We start from the raw sequence: 15,927 nt of genomic DNA, 5'->3' as shown, positions 1-15,927 counted from the left end.
CAGTCATCCCTCAATGATGTTTGAGTAATAATCATCCCTCAATGATGTGGGAGTAACAGTAATCCCTCAATGATATGGGAGTAACAGTCGTCCCTCAATGATGTGGGAGTAACAGTCGTCCATCAATGATGTGGGAGTAACAGTTTCCTCCCAATGATGTGGGAGTAATAGTCATCCCTCAGTGAAGTGGGAGTAACAGTCATCCCTCAATGATGTTCGAGTAACAGTCGTCTCTCAATGATGTGGGAGTAACAGTCGTCCATCAAGGATTTGGGAGTAACAGTCGTCCTTCAAGGATTTGGGAGTAACAGTCACCCTTCAATGCTGGGGGAGTAACAGTTTCCTCTAAATGATGTGGGAGTTACACTCATCCCTCAATGATGTGGGAGTAACAGTTTCCTCTCAATGATGTGGCAGTAACAGTCATCCCTCAATGATGTGAGAGTAACAGTCATCCCTCAATGATGTGGGAGTAACTATCATCCCTCAAGGATGTGGGAGTAACAATCATCCCAGAAAAATGCAGGAGTAACAGTCGTGCCTCATGATATGGGAGTAACAGTCGTCCCTCAATGATGTGTGAGTAACAGTCGTCCCTCAATGATATGGGAGTAACAGTCGTCCCTCAATGATGTGGGAGTAACTGTCATCCCTCAATGTTGTGGGAGTAACAATCGTCCCTCAATGATGTGGGAGTAACAGTCATCCCTCAATGATGTGGGAGCAACTGTTGTCTCTCAATGATATCGGAGTAATAGTCGTCCCTCAATGATGTGGGAGTAACAGTTTCCTCTCAATGATGTGGGAGTAACATTCATCCCTCAATGATGTGGGAGTAACAGTCATTCTTCAATGATGTGGGAGTAACAGTCGTCCATCAATGATGTGGAAGCAACAGTCATCCCACATGGATGCGGGAGTTACAGTTGTGCTTCAATGATATGGGAGTAACAGTCGTCCCTCAATGATGTGGGAGTAACAGCCGTCCCTCAATGATGTGGGAGCAACTGTTGTCCCTCAATGCTGTGGGAGTAACAGTCGTCCCTCAATGATGTGGGAGTAACAGTCATCCCTCAATGATGTGGGAGTAACAGTTTCCTCTCAATGATGTGGGAGTAACAGTCATCCCTCAATGATATCGGAGTAATAGTCGTCCCTCAATGATGTGAGATTAACAGTCATCCCAATAATGTGGGAGTAACAGTCATCCCTCAATGATGTGGGAGTAACAGTCGTGCCTCAATGATATGGGAGTAACAGTCGTCCCTCAATGATGTGGGAGTAACAGTCAACCCTCAATGATGTTCAAATACCAGTCACCCTCAATTATGTTCAAGTAACAGTCACCCTCAATTATGTTCAAGTAACAGCTTCCTGTCAATGATGTGGTAGTAACAGTCGTCTCTCAGTGATGTTCGAGTAACAGTCATCCTTCAATGATGTTCGTGTAACAGTCGGCCCACAAGGATGTTGGAGCAACAGTCATTCCTCGAGGATGTGGGAGTAACAGTCATCCCACAAGGATGTGGGAGTACCAGTCATCCCTCAATGATGTTTGAGTAATAGTCATCCCTCAATGATGTGGGAGTAACAGTCATCCCTCAAAGATGTGTGCGTAACAGTCGTCGCTCAATGATGTGGGTGTAACAGTCGTCCAATGATGTGGGAGTAACAGTTTCCCCCCAATGATGTGGGAGTAACAGTCGTCCCTCAGTGATGAGGGAGTAACAGGCATCCCTCAATGCTGTGGGATTAACTGTCGTCCCTCAGTGATGTGGGAGTAACAGTCATCCCTCAATAATGTTCGAGTAACAGTCGTCCCTTAATGATGTGGGAGTAACAGTCATCCCTCAAGGATTTGGGAGTTACAGTCATCCCTCAAAAATGTGGGAGTAACAGTCATCCCTCAGGGATGTGGGAGCAACAGTTGTCCCTCAAGGATGCGGGAGTAACTGTCGTCCCTCAATGATATGGGAGTAACAGTCATCCCTCAATGATGTGGGAGTAACAGTCGTCCCTCAATGATGTGAGATTAACAGTCGTCGCTCAATGATGTGGGAGTAACAGTCTTCCTCAATGATGTGGGAGTAACAGTCATCCCTCAATGACGTGGAAGTAACAGTCGTTCCTTAAGGATGCGGGAGTAACAGTCGTCCCTCAATGATGCGGGAGTAACTGTCGTCCCTCAATGTTGTGGGAGTAACAGTCGTCCCTCAATGATGTGGGAGTAACAATCATCCCTCAATGATGTGGGAGCAACTGTTGTCCCTCAATGCTGTGGGAGTAACAGTTTCCTCTCAATGATGTGGGAGTAACAGTCATCCCACATGGATGCGGGAGTAACAGTCGTGCCTCAATGATGTGGGAGTAACTGTCGTCCCTCAGTGATATGGGAGCAACTGTTGTCCCTCAATGATATCGGAGTAATAGTCGTCCCTCAATGATGTGGGAGTAACAGTTTCCTCTCAATGATGTGGGAGTAACATTCATCCCTCAATGATGTGGGAGTAACAGTCATCCCTCAATGATGTGGGAGTAACAGTCGTCCATCAATGATGTGGGAGCAACAGTCATCCCACATGGATGCGGGAGTTACAGTCGTGCTTCAATGATATGGGAGTAACAGTCGTCCCTCAATGATGTGGGAGTAACAGCCGTCCCTCAATGATGTGGGAGCAACTGTTGTCCCTCAATGCTGTGGGAGTAACAGTCGTCTCTCAATGATGTAGGAGTAACAGTCATCCTTCAATGATGTGGGAGTAACAGTTTCCTCTCAATGATGTGGGAGTAACAGTCGTCCCTCAATGATATCGGAATAATAGTCGTCCCTCAATGATGTGAGATTAACAGTCATCCCAATAATGTGGGAGTAACAGTCATCCCTCAATGATGTGGGAGTAACAGTCGTGCCTCAATGATATGGGAGTAACAGTCGTCCCTCAATGATGTGGGAGTAACAGTCAACCCTCAATGATGTTCAAATACCAGTCACCCTCAATTATGTTCAAGTAACAGTTTCCTGTCAATGATGTGGTAGTAACAGTCGTCTCTCAGTGATGTGGGAGTAACAGTCATCCTTCAATGATGTTCGTGTAACAGTCGGCCCACAAGGATGTTGGAGCAACAGTCATTCCTCGAGGATGTGGGAGTAACAGTCATCCCACAAGGATGTGGGAGTACCAGTCATCCCTCAATGATGTTTGAGTAATAGTCATCCCTCAATGATGTGGGAGTAACAGTCATCCCTCAAAGATGTGTGCGTAACAGTCGTCGCTCAATGATGTGGGTGTAACAGTCGTCCAATGATGTGGGAGTAACAGTTTCCTCCCAATTATGTGGGAGTAACAGTCATTCCTCAGTGATGAGGAAGTAACAGGCAACCCTCAATGCTGTGGGATTAACTGTCGTCCCTCAGTGATGTGGGAGTAACAGTCATCCCTCAATAATGTTCGAGTAACAGTCGTCCCTTAATGATGTGGGAGTAACAGACATCCCTCAAGGATTTGGGAGTTACAGTCATCCCTCAATAATGTGGGAGTAACAGTCATCCCTCAGGGATGTGGGAGCAACAGTTGCCCCTCAAGGATGTGGGAGTAACTGTCGTCCCTCAATGATATGGGAGTAACAGTCATCCCTCAATGATGTGGGAGTAACAGTCATCCCTTAATGATGTGGGAGTAACAGTCGTCCCTCAATGATGTGAGAGTAACTGTCCTACCTCAATGTGTGGGAGTAACAGTCGTCCCTCAATGATGAGGGAGTAACAGTCGTCCGTCATTGATGTGGGAGCAACTGTTATCCCTCAATGCTGTGAGAGTAACAGTCGTCCCTCAATGATGTGGGAGTAACAGTTTCCTCTCAATGATGTGGGAGTAACAGTCATCCTTCAATGATGTGAGAGTAACAGTTTCCTCTAAATGATGTGGGAGTAACAGTCTTCCCACAATGATGTGGGAGTCACAGTTGTCCCTCAAATGATGTGGGAGGAACAGTTCTCCCTCAATGATGTGGGAATAACAGTCACCATCAATGATGTTCAAGTAACAGTCACTCTCAATGATGTTCATGTAACAGTTTCCTCTCAATGATGTGGGAGTAACAATCATTCCTCAGTGACGTGGGAGTAACAGTCATCTCTCAATGGTGTTCGAGTAATAGTTGGCCCTCCAGGATGTGGGAGTAACAGTCGTTCCTCAAGGATGTGGGAGCAAAAGTCATCCCACGAGGATGTGGGAGTAACAATTTCCTCCCAATGATATGGGAGTAACAGGCATCCTCAATTAAGTGGGAGTAACAGTCATCCCTCAAGGATGTGGGAGTAACAGTCATCCTTCAATGATGTGGGAGTAACAGTTTCCTCTCAATGATGTGGGTGTAAAAGTCATCCCTCAATGATGTGGAAGTAACAGTCGTCCCTCAATGATGTGGGAGCAACAGTCATCCCTCAATGATGTGGGAGTAACAGTTTCCTCTAAATGATGTGGGAGTAACAGTCATCCCACAATGATGTGGGAGTAACAGTTTCCTCTCAATGATGTGAGAGTAACAGTCGCCCCTCAATGATGTGGGAGTAACAGTCATCCCACATGGATGCGGGAGTAACAGTCATCCCTCATGGATGTGGGAATAACAATTTCCCCTCAATGATGTGGGAGTAACAGTCATCCCTCAATGATGTGGGAGTAACAGTCGTCCCTCAAATGATGTGGGAGTAACAGTCATCCCTCAAATGATGTGGGAGTAACAGTGCTCCCTCAATGATGTTCAAATAACAGTCATCACGCAATGATGTTCAAGTCACTGTCACCTTCAATGATGTTCAAGTAACAGTCACCCTCAATGATGTTCAAGTAACAGTTTCCTCTCATTGATGTGGGAGTAACAGTCATCCCTCAATGATGTTCGAGTAATAGTCGGCCCTCAAGGATGTGGGAGTAACAGTTGTTTCTCAAGGATGTGGGAGTAACAGTCATCCCTCAAGGATGTGGGAGTAACAGTTTCTTCCCAATGATGTGGGAGTAACAGTCATCCCTCAATGATGTTTGAGTAATAGTCATCCCTCAATGATGTCGGAGTAACAGCTTCCCTCAATGATGTGTGAGTAACAGTCATCCCTCAATGATGTTTGAGAAACAGTCGTCCCTCAATGTTTTGGGAGTAACAGTCGTCCCTCAATGACGTGGGAGTAACAGCCATCCCTCAAGGATGTGTGAGTAACAGTTTCCTCCCAATGATGTGGGAGTAACAGGCATCCTCAATTAAGTGGGAGTAACAGTCATCCCTCAAGGATGTGGGAGTAACAGTCATCCCTCAAGGATGTGGGAGTAACTGTCTCCCCCAAGGATGTGGGAGTAACAGTCATCCCTCAATGCTGTGGGAGTAACAGTCATCCCTCAATGATGTGGGAGTAACAGTCATCCTTCAATGCTGTGGGAGTAACAGTCGTCCCTCAATGACGAGGGAGTAACAGTCATCCCACGTGGATGCGGGAGTAACAGTCGTGCTTCAATGATATGGGAGTAAGAGTCGTCCCTCAAATGATGTGGGAGTAACAGTCATCCCTCAATGATGTGGGAATAACAGTCATCCTCATTGATGTTGGAGTAACTGCCGTCCCTCAATGATATGGGAGTAACAGTCATCCCTCAATGATATGGGAGTAACAGTCGTCCCTCAATGTGTGAGATTAACAGTTGTCCCTCAAGGATGTGGGAGTAACAATCATCCCTCAAGGATGTGAGAGTAACAGATATCCTCAAGGATTTGGGAGTAACAGTCATCCTTCAATGATGTTGGAGTAACAATCATCCCTCAAGGATGTCGGAGAAACATTCGTCCAACAATGATGTGGGAGGTTCAGTCGTCCCACAATGATGTTTGAGTAACAATCGTCCCTCAATGATGTGGGAGTAACAGTCATCCCTCAATAACGTGGGAGTAACAGTCGTGCCTCAATGATATGGGAGTAACAGTTGTCCCTCAATGATGTGAGATTAACAGTCGTCCCTCAAGGATGTGGAAGTAACAGTCATCCCACATGGACGCGGGAGTAACAGTTGTCCCTCAATGATGCGGGAGTAACAGTTTCCTCCCAATGATGTGGGAGTAACAGTCATCCCTCAATGATGTTTGAGTAATAGTCATCCCTCAATGATGTGGGAGTAACATTCATACCTCAATGATGTGGGATTAACAGTCGTCCCTCAATGACGTGGGAGTAAGACACGTCCCTCAAGGATGTGGGAGTAACAGTTATCCCTCAATGATGTGGGAGTAACAGTCGTCCCTCAATGATATGGGAGTAACAGTCATCCCTCAATGCTGTGGGAGTAACATCGTCCCACAATGATGTGAGATTAACAGTCGTCCCTCAATGATGTGGGAGTAACAGTCATCCCTCAAGGATGTGGGAGTAACAGTCATCCCACATGGATGCGGGAGTAACAGTCGTGCCTCAATGCTGTGGGAGTAACAGTCATCCGTCAAGGACGTGGAAGTAAGAGTCGTCCCTCAATGATGAGGGACTAATACTCCTCACTCAAGGATGTGGGAGTAACAGTCATCCATCAAGGATGTGAGAGTAACAGTCATCCTCAAGGATTTGGGAGTAACAGTCATCCTTCAATGATGTTGGAGTAACAATCATCCCTCAAGGATGTGGGAGAAATTGTCGTCCCACAATGATATGGGAGTAACAGTCGTCCCTCAATGATGTTTGAGTAACAGTCGTTCCTCAATGATGTGGGAGAAACTGTCGTCCCACAATGATATGGGAGTAACAGTCGTCCCTCAATGATGTTTGAGTAACAGTCGTTCCTCAATGATGTGGGAGAAACTGTCGTCCCACAATGATATGGGAGTAACAGTCGTCCCTCAATGATGTTTGAGTAACAATCATCCCTCAAGGATGTGGGAGAAACTGTCGTCCCACAATGATATGGGAGTTACAGTCGTCCCTCAATGATGTTTGAGTAACAGTCGTTCCTCAATGATGTGGGAGTAACAGTTGTCCTCAATGATGTGGGAGTAACAGTCGTCCCTCAATGACGAGGGAGTAACAGTCATCCCACGTGGTGCGGGAGAAACAGTCGTGCTTCAATGATATGGGAGTAAGAGTCGTCCCTCAAATGATGTGGGAGTAACAGTCATCCCTCAATGATGTGGGAGTAACAGTCATCATCATTGATGTTGGAGTAACGGCCGTCCCTCAATGATATGGGAGTATCAGTCATCCCTCAATGATATGGGAGTAACAGTCATCCCTCAATGATGTGAGATTAACAGTTGTCCCTCAATGATGTGGGAGTAACAGTCGTTCCTCAGGGATGTGGGAGTAACAGTCATACCTCAAGTATGTGAGAGTAACAGTCATCCTCAAGGATTTGGGAGTAACAGTCATCCTTCAATGATGTTGGAGTAACAATCATCCCTCAAGGATGTAGGAGAAACAGTCGTCCCACAATGATGTGGGAGGTTCAGTCGTCCCACAATGATGTTTGAGTAACAGTCGTCCCTCAATGATGTGGGAGTAACAGTCCTCCCTCAATGACGTGGGAGTAACAGTCATCCCTCAAGGATGTGGGAGTAACAGTCGTCCCTCAATGATGTGAGAGTAACTGTCCTACCTCAATGTGTGGGAGTAACAGTCGTCCCTCAATGATGAGGGAGTAACAGTCATCCGTCATTGATGTGGGAGCAACTGTTATCCCTCAATGCTGTGAGAGTAACAGTCGTCCCTCAATGATGTGGGAGTAACAGTTTCCTCTCAATGATGTGGGAGTAACAGTCATCCCTCAATGATGTGAGAGTAACAGTTTCCTCTAAATGATGTGGGAGTAACAGTCTTCCCACAATGATGTGGGAGTAACAGTCATTCCTCATGGATGTGGGAATAACAATTTCCCCTCAATGATGTGGGTGTAACAGTCATCCCACATGGATGCGGGAGTAACAGTCGTGCCTCAATGATATGGGAGTAATAGTCGTCCCTCGATGATGCGGGAGTAACAGTTTCCTCCCAATGCTGTGGGAGTAACAGTCATCCCTTATGGATGTGGGAATAACAATTTCCCCTCAATGATGTGGGAGTAACAGTCGTCCCTCAAATGATGTGGGAGTAACAGTCATCCCTCAAATGATGTGGGAGTAACAGTGCTCCCTCAATGATGTTCAAATAACAGTCATCACGCAATGATGTTCAAGTCACCGTCACCTTCAATGATGTTCAAGTAACAGTCGGCCCTCAATGATGTTCAAGTAACAGTTTCCTCTCATTGATGTGGGAGTAACAGTCATCCGTCAGTGATCTGGGAGTAACAGTCATCCCTCAATGATGTTCGAGTAATAGTCGGCCCTCAAAGATGTGGGAGTAACAGTTGTTCCTCAAGGATGTGGGAGTAACAGTCATCCCTCAAGGATGTGGGAGTAACAGTTTCTTCCCAATGATGTGGGAGTAACAGTCATCCCTCAATGATGTTTGAGTAATAGTTATCCCTCAATGATGTCGGAGTAACAGCTTCCCTCAATGATGTGTGAGTAACAGTCATCCCTCAATGATGTGTGAGAAACAGTCGTCCCTCAATGTTTGGGAGTAACAGTCGTCCCTCAATGACGTGGGAGTAACAGCCATCCCTCAAGGATTTGTGAGTAACAGTTTCCTCCCAATGATGTGGGAGTAACAGGCATCCTCAATTAAGTGGGAGTAACAGTCATCCCTCAAGGATGTGGGACTAATGTCTCCCACAAGGATGTGGGAGTAACAGTCATCCCTCAATGCTTGGGAGTACCAGTCATCCCTCAAGGATGTGGGAGTAACAGTCATCCTTCAATGCTGTGGGAGTAACAGTCGTCCCTCAATGACGAGGGAGTAACAGTCATCCCACGTGGACGCGGGAGTAACAGTTGTGCTTCAATGATATGGGAGTAAGAGTCGTCCCTCAAATGATGTGGGAGTAACAGTCATCCCTCAAGGATGTGGGAGTAACAGTTTCTTCCCAATGTTGTGGGAGTAACAGTCATCCCTCAATGATGTCGGAGTAACAGCTTCCCTCAATGATGTGTGAGTAACAGTCATCCCTCAATGATGTGTGAGAAACAGTCGTCCCTCAATGTTTTGGGAGTAACAGTCGTCCCTCAATGACGTGGGAGTAACAGCCATCCCTCAAGGATGTGTGAGTAACAGTTTCCTCCCAATGATGTGGGAGTAACAGGCATCCTCAATTAAGTGGGAGTAACAGTCATCCCTCAAGAATGTGGGAGTAACAGTCATCCCTCAAGGATGTGGGAGTAACTGTCTCCCCCAATGATGTGGGAGTAACAGTCATCCCTCAATGCTTGGGAGTACCAGTCATCCCTCAAGGATGTGGGAGTAACAGTCATCCTTCAATGCTGTGGGAGTAACAGTCGTCCCTCAATGACGAGGGAGTAACAGTCATCCCACGTGGATGCGGGAGTAACAGTCGTGTTTCAATGATATGGGAGTAAGAGTCGTCCCTCAAATGATGAGGGAGTAACAGTCATCCCTCAATGATGTGGGAGTAACAGTCATCCTCATTGATGTTGGAGTAACTGCCGTCCCTCAATGATATGGGAGTAACAGTCATCCCTCAATGATATGGGAGTAACAGTCGTCCCTCAATGATGTGAGATTAACAGTTGTTCCTCAAGGATGTGGGAGTAACAGTCATCACTCAAGGATGTGAGAGTAACAGATATCCTCAAGGATTTGGGAGTAACAGTCATCCTTCAATGATGTTGGAGTAACAATCATCCCTCAAGGATGTAGGAGAAACAGTCGTCCCACAATGATGTGGGAGGTTCAGTCGTCCCACAATGATGTTTGAGTAACAGTCGTCCCTCAATGATGTTGGAGTAACAGTCATCCCTCAATAACGTGGGAGTAACAGTCGTGCCTCAATGATATGGGAGTAACAGTCGTCCCTCAATGATGTGAGATTAACAGTCGTCCCTCAAGGATGTGGAAGTAACATCATCCCACATGGATGCGGGAGTAACAGTTGTCCCTCAATGATGCGGGAGTAACAGTTTCCTCCCAATGATGTGGGAGTAACAGTCATCACTCAATGATGTTTGAGTAATAGTCATCCCTCAATGATGTGGGAGTAACATTCATACCTCAATGATGTGGGATTAACAGTCGTCCCTCAATGACGTGGGAGTAAGACACGTCCCTCAAGGATGTGGGAGTAACAGTTATCCCTCAATGATGTGGGAGTAACAGTCGTCCCTCAATGATATGGGAGTAACAGTCATCCCTCAATGCTGTGGGAGTAACATCGCCCTCAATGATGTGAGATTAACAGTCGTCCCTCAATGATGTGGGAGTAACAGTCATCCTTCAATGCTGTGGGAGTAACAGTCGTCCCTCAATGACGAGGGAGTAACAGTCATCCCACGTGGATGCGGGAGTAACAGTCGTGCTTCAATGATATGGGAGTAAGAGTCGTCCCTCAAATGATGTGGGAGTAACAGTCATCCCTCAATGATGTGGGAGTAACAGTCATCCTCATTGATGTTGGAGTAACTGCCGTCCCTCAATGATATGGGAGTAACAGTCATCCCTCAATGATATGAGATTAACAGTTGTCCCTCAATGATGTGGGAGTAACAGTCATCCCTCAAGGATGTGGAAGTAACAGTCATCCCACATGGATGCGGGAGTAACAGTTTCCTCCCAATGATGTGGGAGTAACAGTCATCCCTCAATGATGTTCGAGTAATAGTCATCCCTCAATGATGTGGGAGTAACATTCATACCTCATTGATGTGGGAGTAACATTCGTCCCTCAATGACGTGGGAGTAACAGTCGTCCCTCAATGATGTGGGAGTAACAGTCATCCCTCAATAACGTGGGAGTAACAGTCATCCCTCAATGATATGGGAGTAACAGTCATCCCTCAATGCTGTGGGAGTAACAGTCGTCCCTCAATGATGTGAGATTAACAGTCGTCCCTCAATGATGTGGGAGTAACAGTCATCCCACATGGATGCGGGAGTAACAGTCGTGCCTCAATGCTGTGGGAGTAACAGTCATCCGTCAAGGACGTGGGAGTAAGAGTCGTCCCTCAATGATGAGGGACTAATACTCCTCACTCAAGGATGTGGGAGTAACAGTCATCCATCAAGGATGTGAGAGTAACAGTCATCCTCAAGGATTTGGGAGTAACAGTCATCCTTCAATGATGTTGGAGTAACAATCATATCTCAAGGATGTGGGAGAAACTGTCGTCCCACGACGATATGGGTGTAACAGTCGTCCCTCAATGATGTTTGAGTAACAGTCGTTCCTCAATGATGTGGGAGTAACAGTTGTCCTCAATGATGTGGGAGTAACAGTCGTCCCTCAAGGATGTGTGAGTAACAGTCATCCCTCAATGATGTGGGAGTAACAGTCATCCCTCAATGATGTGGGAGCAACTGTTGTCCCTCAATGCTGTGGGAGCAACTGTCGTCCCTCAATGATGTGGGAGTAACTGTCATCCTTCAATATTGTGGGAGCAACTGTTGTCCCTCAATGATGTGGGAGTAACAGTCAACCCTCAATGATGTGGGAGTAACAGTCATCCCACAATGATGTGGGAGTAACAGTCATCCCTCAAGGATGTGGGAGTAACAGTCATCCCTCAATGATGTGGGAGTAACAGTCGTCCCTCAAGGATGTGGGAGTAACAGTCATCCCACATGGATGTGGGAGTAACAGTCGGGCCTCAATGATATGGGAGTAACAGTCGTCCCTCAATTATGTGAGATTAACAGTCGTCCCTCAAGGATGTGGAAGTAACAGTCATCCCACATGGATGCGGGAGTAACAGTTGTCCCTCAATGATGCGGGAGTAACAGTTTCCTCCTAATGATGTGGGAGTAACAGTCATCCCTCATGGATGTGGGAATAACAATTTCCCCTCAATGATGTGGGAGTAACAGTCATCCCTCAATGATGTGGGAGTAACAGTCATCCCTCAATGATGTGGGAGTAACAGTCATCCCTCAATGATGTGGGAGTAACAGTCGTCCATCAATGATGTGGGAGAAACAGTCATCCCACATGGATGCAGGAGTAACAGTCATGCTTCAATGCTGTGGGAGTAACAGTCATCCCTCGAGGACGTGGGAGTAAGAGTCGTCCCTGAATGATGAGGGAGTAACAGTCATCCCTCAAGAATTTGAGAGTAACAGTCATCCTCAAGGATTCGGGAATAACAGTCATCCTTCAATGATGTTGGAGTCACAATCATCCCTCAAGGATGTGCGAGAAACAGTCGTCCCACAATGATGTGGGAGTAACAGTGCACCCTCAATGATGTTCAAATAACAGTCATCACGCAATGATGTTCAAGTCACCGTCACCTTCAATGATGTTCAAGTAACAGTCACCCTCAATGATGTTCAAGTAACAGTAGTCCCTCAATAATGTGGGAGTAACAGTCGTCAATCAATGATGTGGGAGCAACTGTTGTCCCTCAATGATGTGGGAGTAACAGTCATCCCTCAATGATGTGGGAGTAACAGTCATCCCTCAATGATGTGGGAGTAACAGTTTCCTCGAAATGATGTGGGAGTAACAGTCATCCCACAATGATGTGGGAGTAACAGTTTCCTCTCAATGATGTGAGAGTAACAGTCGTCCCTCAATGATGTGGGAGTAACAGTCATCCATCAAGGACGTGGGAGTAAGAGTCGTCCCTCAATGATGAGGGAGTAATACTCCTCACTCAAGGATGTGGGAGTAACAGTCATCCATCAAGGATGTGAGAGTAACAGTCGTCCCTCAAGGATTTGGGAGTAACAGTCATCCCTCAATGATGTTCGAGTAGCAGTCGTCCCTCAGTGATGTGGGAGTAACAGTCATCCCTTAATGATGTGGGTGTAACAGTCGTCCCTCAAGGATTTGGGATTAACAGTCATCCCTCAATGCTGTGGGATTAACAGGCATCCCTCAATGAGGTGGGAGTAAAAGTCATCCCTCAATGCTGTGGGAGTAGCAGTCATCCCGCAGTGATGTGGGAGTAACAGTCTTCCTCAATGATGTGGGAGTAACTGTTCCCTCTCAGTGATGTGGGAGTAACAGTCATCCCTCAATGATGTGGGAGTAACAGTCATCCATCAATGATATGGGATTAACAGTCGTCCCTTAATGATGTGGGAGTAACAGTTTCCCCTCAATGTTGTGGGAGTAACAGACATCCCTCAATGATGTCGGAGTAACTGTCGTCCCTCAATACTGTGGGAGTAACAGTCGTCCCTCAATAATGTGGGAGTAACAGTCATCCCACAATGATGTGTGAGTAACAGTTTCCCCTCAATGATGTGGGAGTAACAGTCATCCCTCAATGATGTGGGAGTAACAGTCATCCCTCAATGATGTGGGAGTAACAGTTTCCTCTAAATGATGTGGGAGTAACAGTCATCCCTCAAAGATGTGGGAGTAACAGTTTCCCCTCAATGATGTGGGAGTAACAGTCATCCATCAATGATGTGGTAGGAACAGTCATTCCTCAACGATGTGGGAGTAACAGTCATCCAAAATGGATGCGGGAGTAACAGTCGTGCCTCAATGATGTGGGAGTAACAGTTTCCCCTCAAGGATGTGGGAGTAACAGTCATCCCACATGGATGCAGGAGTAACAGTCATCCCTCAAGGATGTGGGAGTAACAGTTTCCTCCCAATGATGTGGGTGTAACAGAAATCCCTCAATGATGTTTGAGTAACAGTCGTCCCACAATGATGTGGGAGTAACAGTCGCCCATCAATGATGTGGGAGTAACAGTTTCCTCCCAATGATGTGGGAGTAATAGTCGTCCCTCAGTGAAGTGGGAGTAACAGTCATCCCTCAAGGATTTGGGAGTAATAGTCGTCCCTCAAGGATTTGGGAGTAACAGTCATCCCTCAATGATGTGGGAGTAACAGTTTCCTCTCAATGATGTGGGAGTAAAAGTCATCCCAAACAAATGCAGGAGTAACAGTCGTGCCTCAATGATATGGGAGTAACAGTCGTCCCTCAATGATGTGGGAGTAACAGTTTCCTCCCAATGCTGTTGGAGTAACTGTCATCCCTCATAGATGGGGGAATAACAATTTCCCCTCAATGATGTGCTAGTAACAGTCGTCCCTCAAATGATGTGGGTGTAACAGTCGTCCCTCGATGATGTTTGAGTAACAGTCATTCCTCAATGATGTGGGAGTAACAGTCGTCCTCAATGATGTGGAAGTAACAGTCATCCCACATGGATGCGGGAGTAACAGTTTCCTCCCAATGATGTGGGAGTAACAGTCATCCCTCAATGATGTTCGAGTAATAGTCATCCCACAATGATGTGGGAGTAACATTCATACCTCAATGATGTGGGAGTAACAGTCGTCCCTCAATGACGTGGGAGTAAGACACGTGCCTCAAGGATGTGGGAGTAACAGTTATCCCTCAATGATGTGGGAGTAACAGTCGTCCCTCAATGATATGGGAGTAACAGTCATCCCTCAATGCTGTGGGAGTAACAGTCGTCCCTCAATGATGTGAGATTAACAGTCGTCCCTCAATGATGTGGGAGTAACAGTCATCCCTCAAGGATGTGGGAGTAACAGTCATCCCACATGGATGCGGGAGTAACAGTCGTGCCTCAATGCTGTGGGAGTAACAGTCATCCGTCAAAGACCTGGGAATAAGAGTCGTCCCTCAATGATGAGGGACTAATACTCCTCACTCAAGGATGTGGGAGTAACAGTCATCCATCAAGGATGTGAGAGTAACAGTCATCCTCAAGGATTTGGGAGTAACAGTCATCCTTCAATGATGTTGGAGGAACAATCATCCCTAAAGGATGTAGGAGAAACAGTCGTCCCATAATGAGGAGGGAGGTTCAGTCGTCCCTCAATGATGTTTGAGTAACAGTCGTCCCTCAATGATGAGGGAGTAATACTCCTCACTCAAGGATGTGGGAGTAACAGTCATCCATCAAGGATGTGAGAGTAACAGTCGTCCCTCAAGGATTTGGGAGTAACAGTCATCCCTCAATGATGTTCGAGTAGCAGTCGTCCCTCAGTGATGTGGGAGTAACAGTCATCCCTTAATGATGTGGGTGTAACAGTCGTCCCTCAAGGATTTGGGATTAACAGTCATCCCTCAATGCTGTGGGATTAACAGGCATCCCTCAATGAGGTGGGAGTAAAAGTCATCCCTCAATGCTGTGGGAGTAGCAGTCATCCCGCAGTGATGTGGGAGTAACAGTCTTCCTCAATGATGTGGGAGTAACTGTTCCCTCTCAGTGATGTGGGAGTAACAGTCATCCCTCAATGATGTGGGAGTAACATTCATCCATCAATGATATGGGATTAACAGTCGTCCCTTAATGATGTGGGAGTAACAGTTTCCCCTCAATGTTGTGGGAGTAACAGACATCCCTCAATGATGTCGGAGTAACTGTCGTCCCTCAATACTGTGGGAGTAACAGTCGTCCCTCAATAATGTGGGAGTAACAGTCATCCCACAATGATGTGTGAGTAACAGTTTCCCCTCAATGATGTGGGAGTAACAGTCATCCCTCAATGATGTGGGAGTAACAGTCATCCCTCAATGATGTGGGAGTAACAGTTTCCTCTAAATGATGTGGGAGTAACAGTCATCCCTCAAAGATGTGGGAGTAACAGTTTCCCCTCAATGATGTGGGAGTAACAGTCATCCATCAATGATGTGGTAGGAACAGTCATTCCTCAACGATGTGGGAGTAACAGTCATCCAAAATGGATGCGGGAGTAACAGTCGTGCCTCAATGATGTGGGAGTAACAGTTTCCCCTCAAGGATGTGGGAGTAACAGTCATCCCACATGGATGCAGGAGTAACAGTCATCCCTCAAGGATGTGGGAGTAACAGTTTCCTCCCAATGATGTGGGTGTAACAGAAATCCCTCAATG

The sequence above is a fragment of the Chiloscyllium plagiosum genome, unplaced genomic scaffold, assembly GCF_037043375.1.
Source record: "Chiloscyllium plagiosum isolate Xiang-an unplaced genomic scaffold, Cpla_swu_hap1 HiC_scaffold_30, whole genome shotgun sequence".
In the NCBI taxonomy this organism is placed as follows: domain Eukaryota; kingdom Metazoa; phylum Chordata; class Chondrichthyes; order Orectolobiformes; family Hemiscylliidae; genus Chiloscyllium; species Chiloscyllium plagiosum.
The sequence above is the reverse complement of the archived record's forward strand: the minus strand, read 5'-3'. Positions refer to the sequence as shown.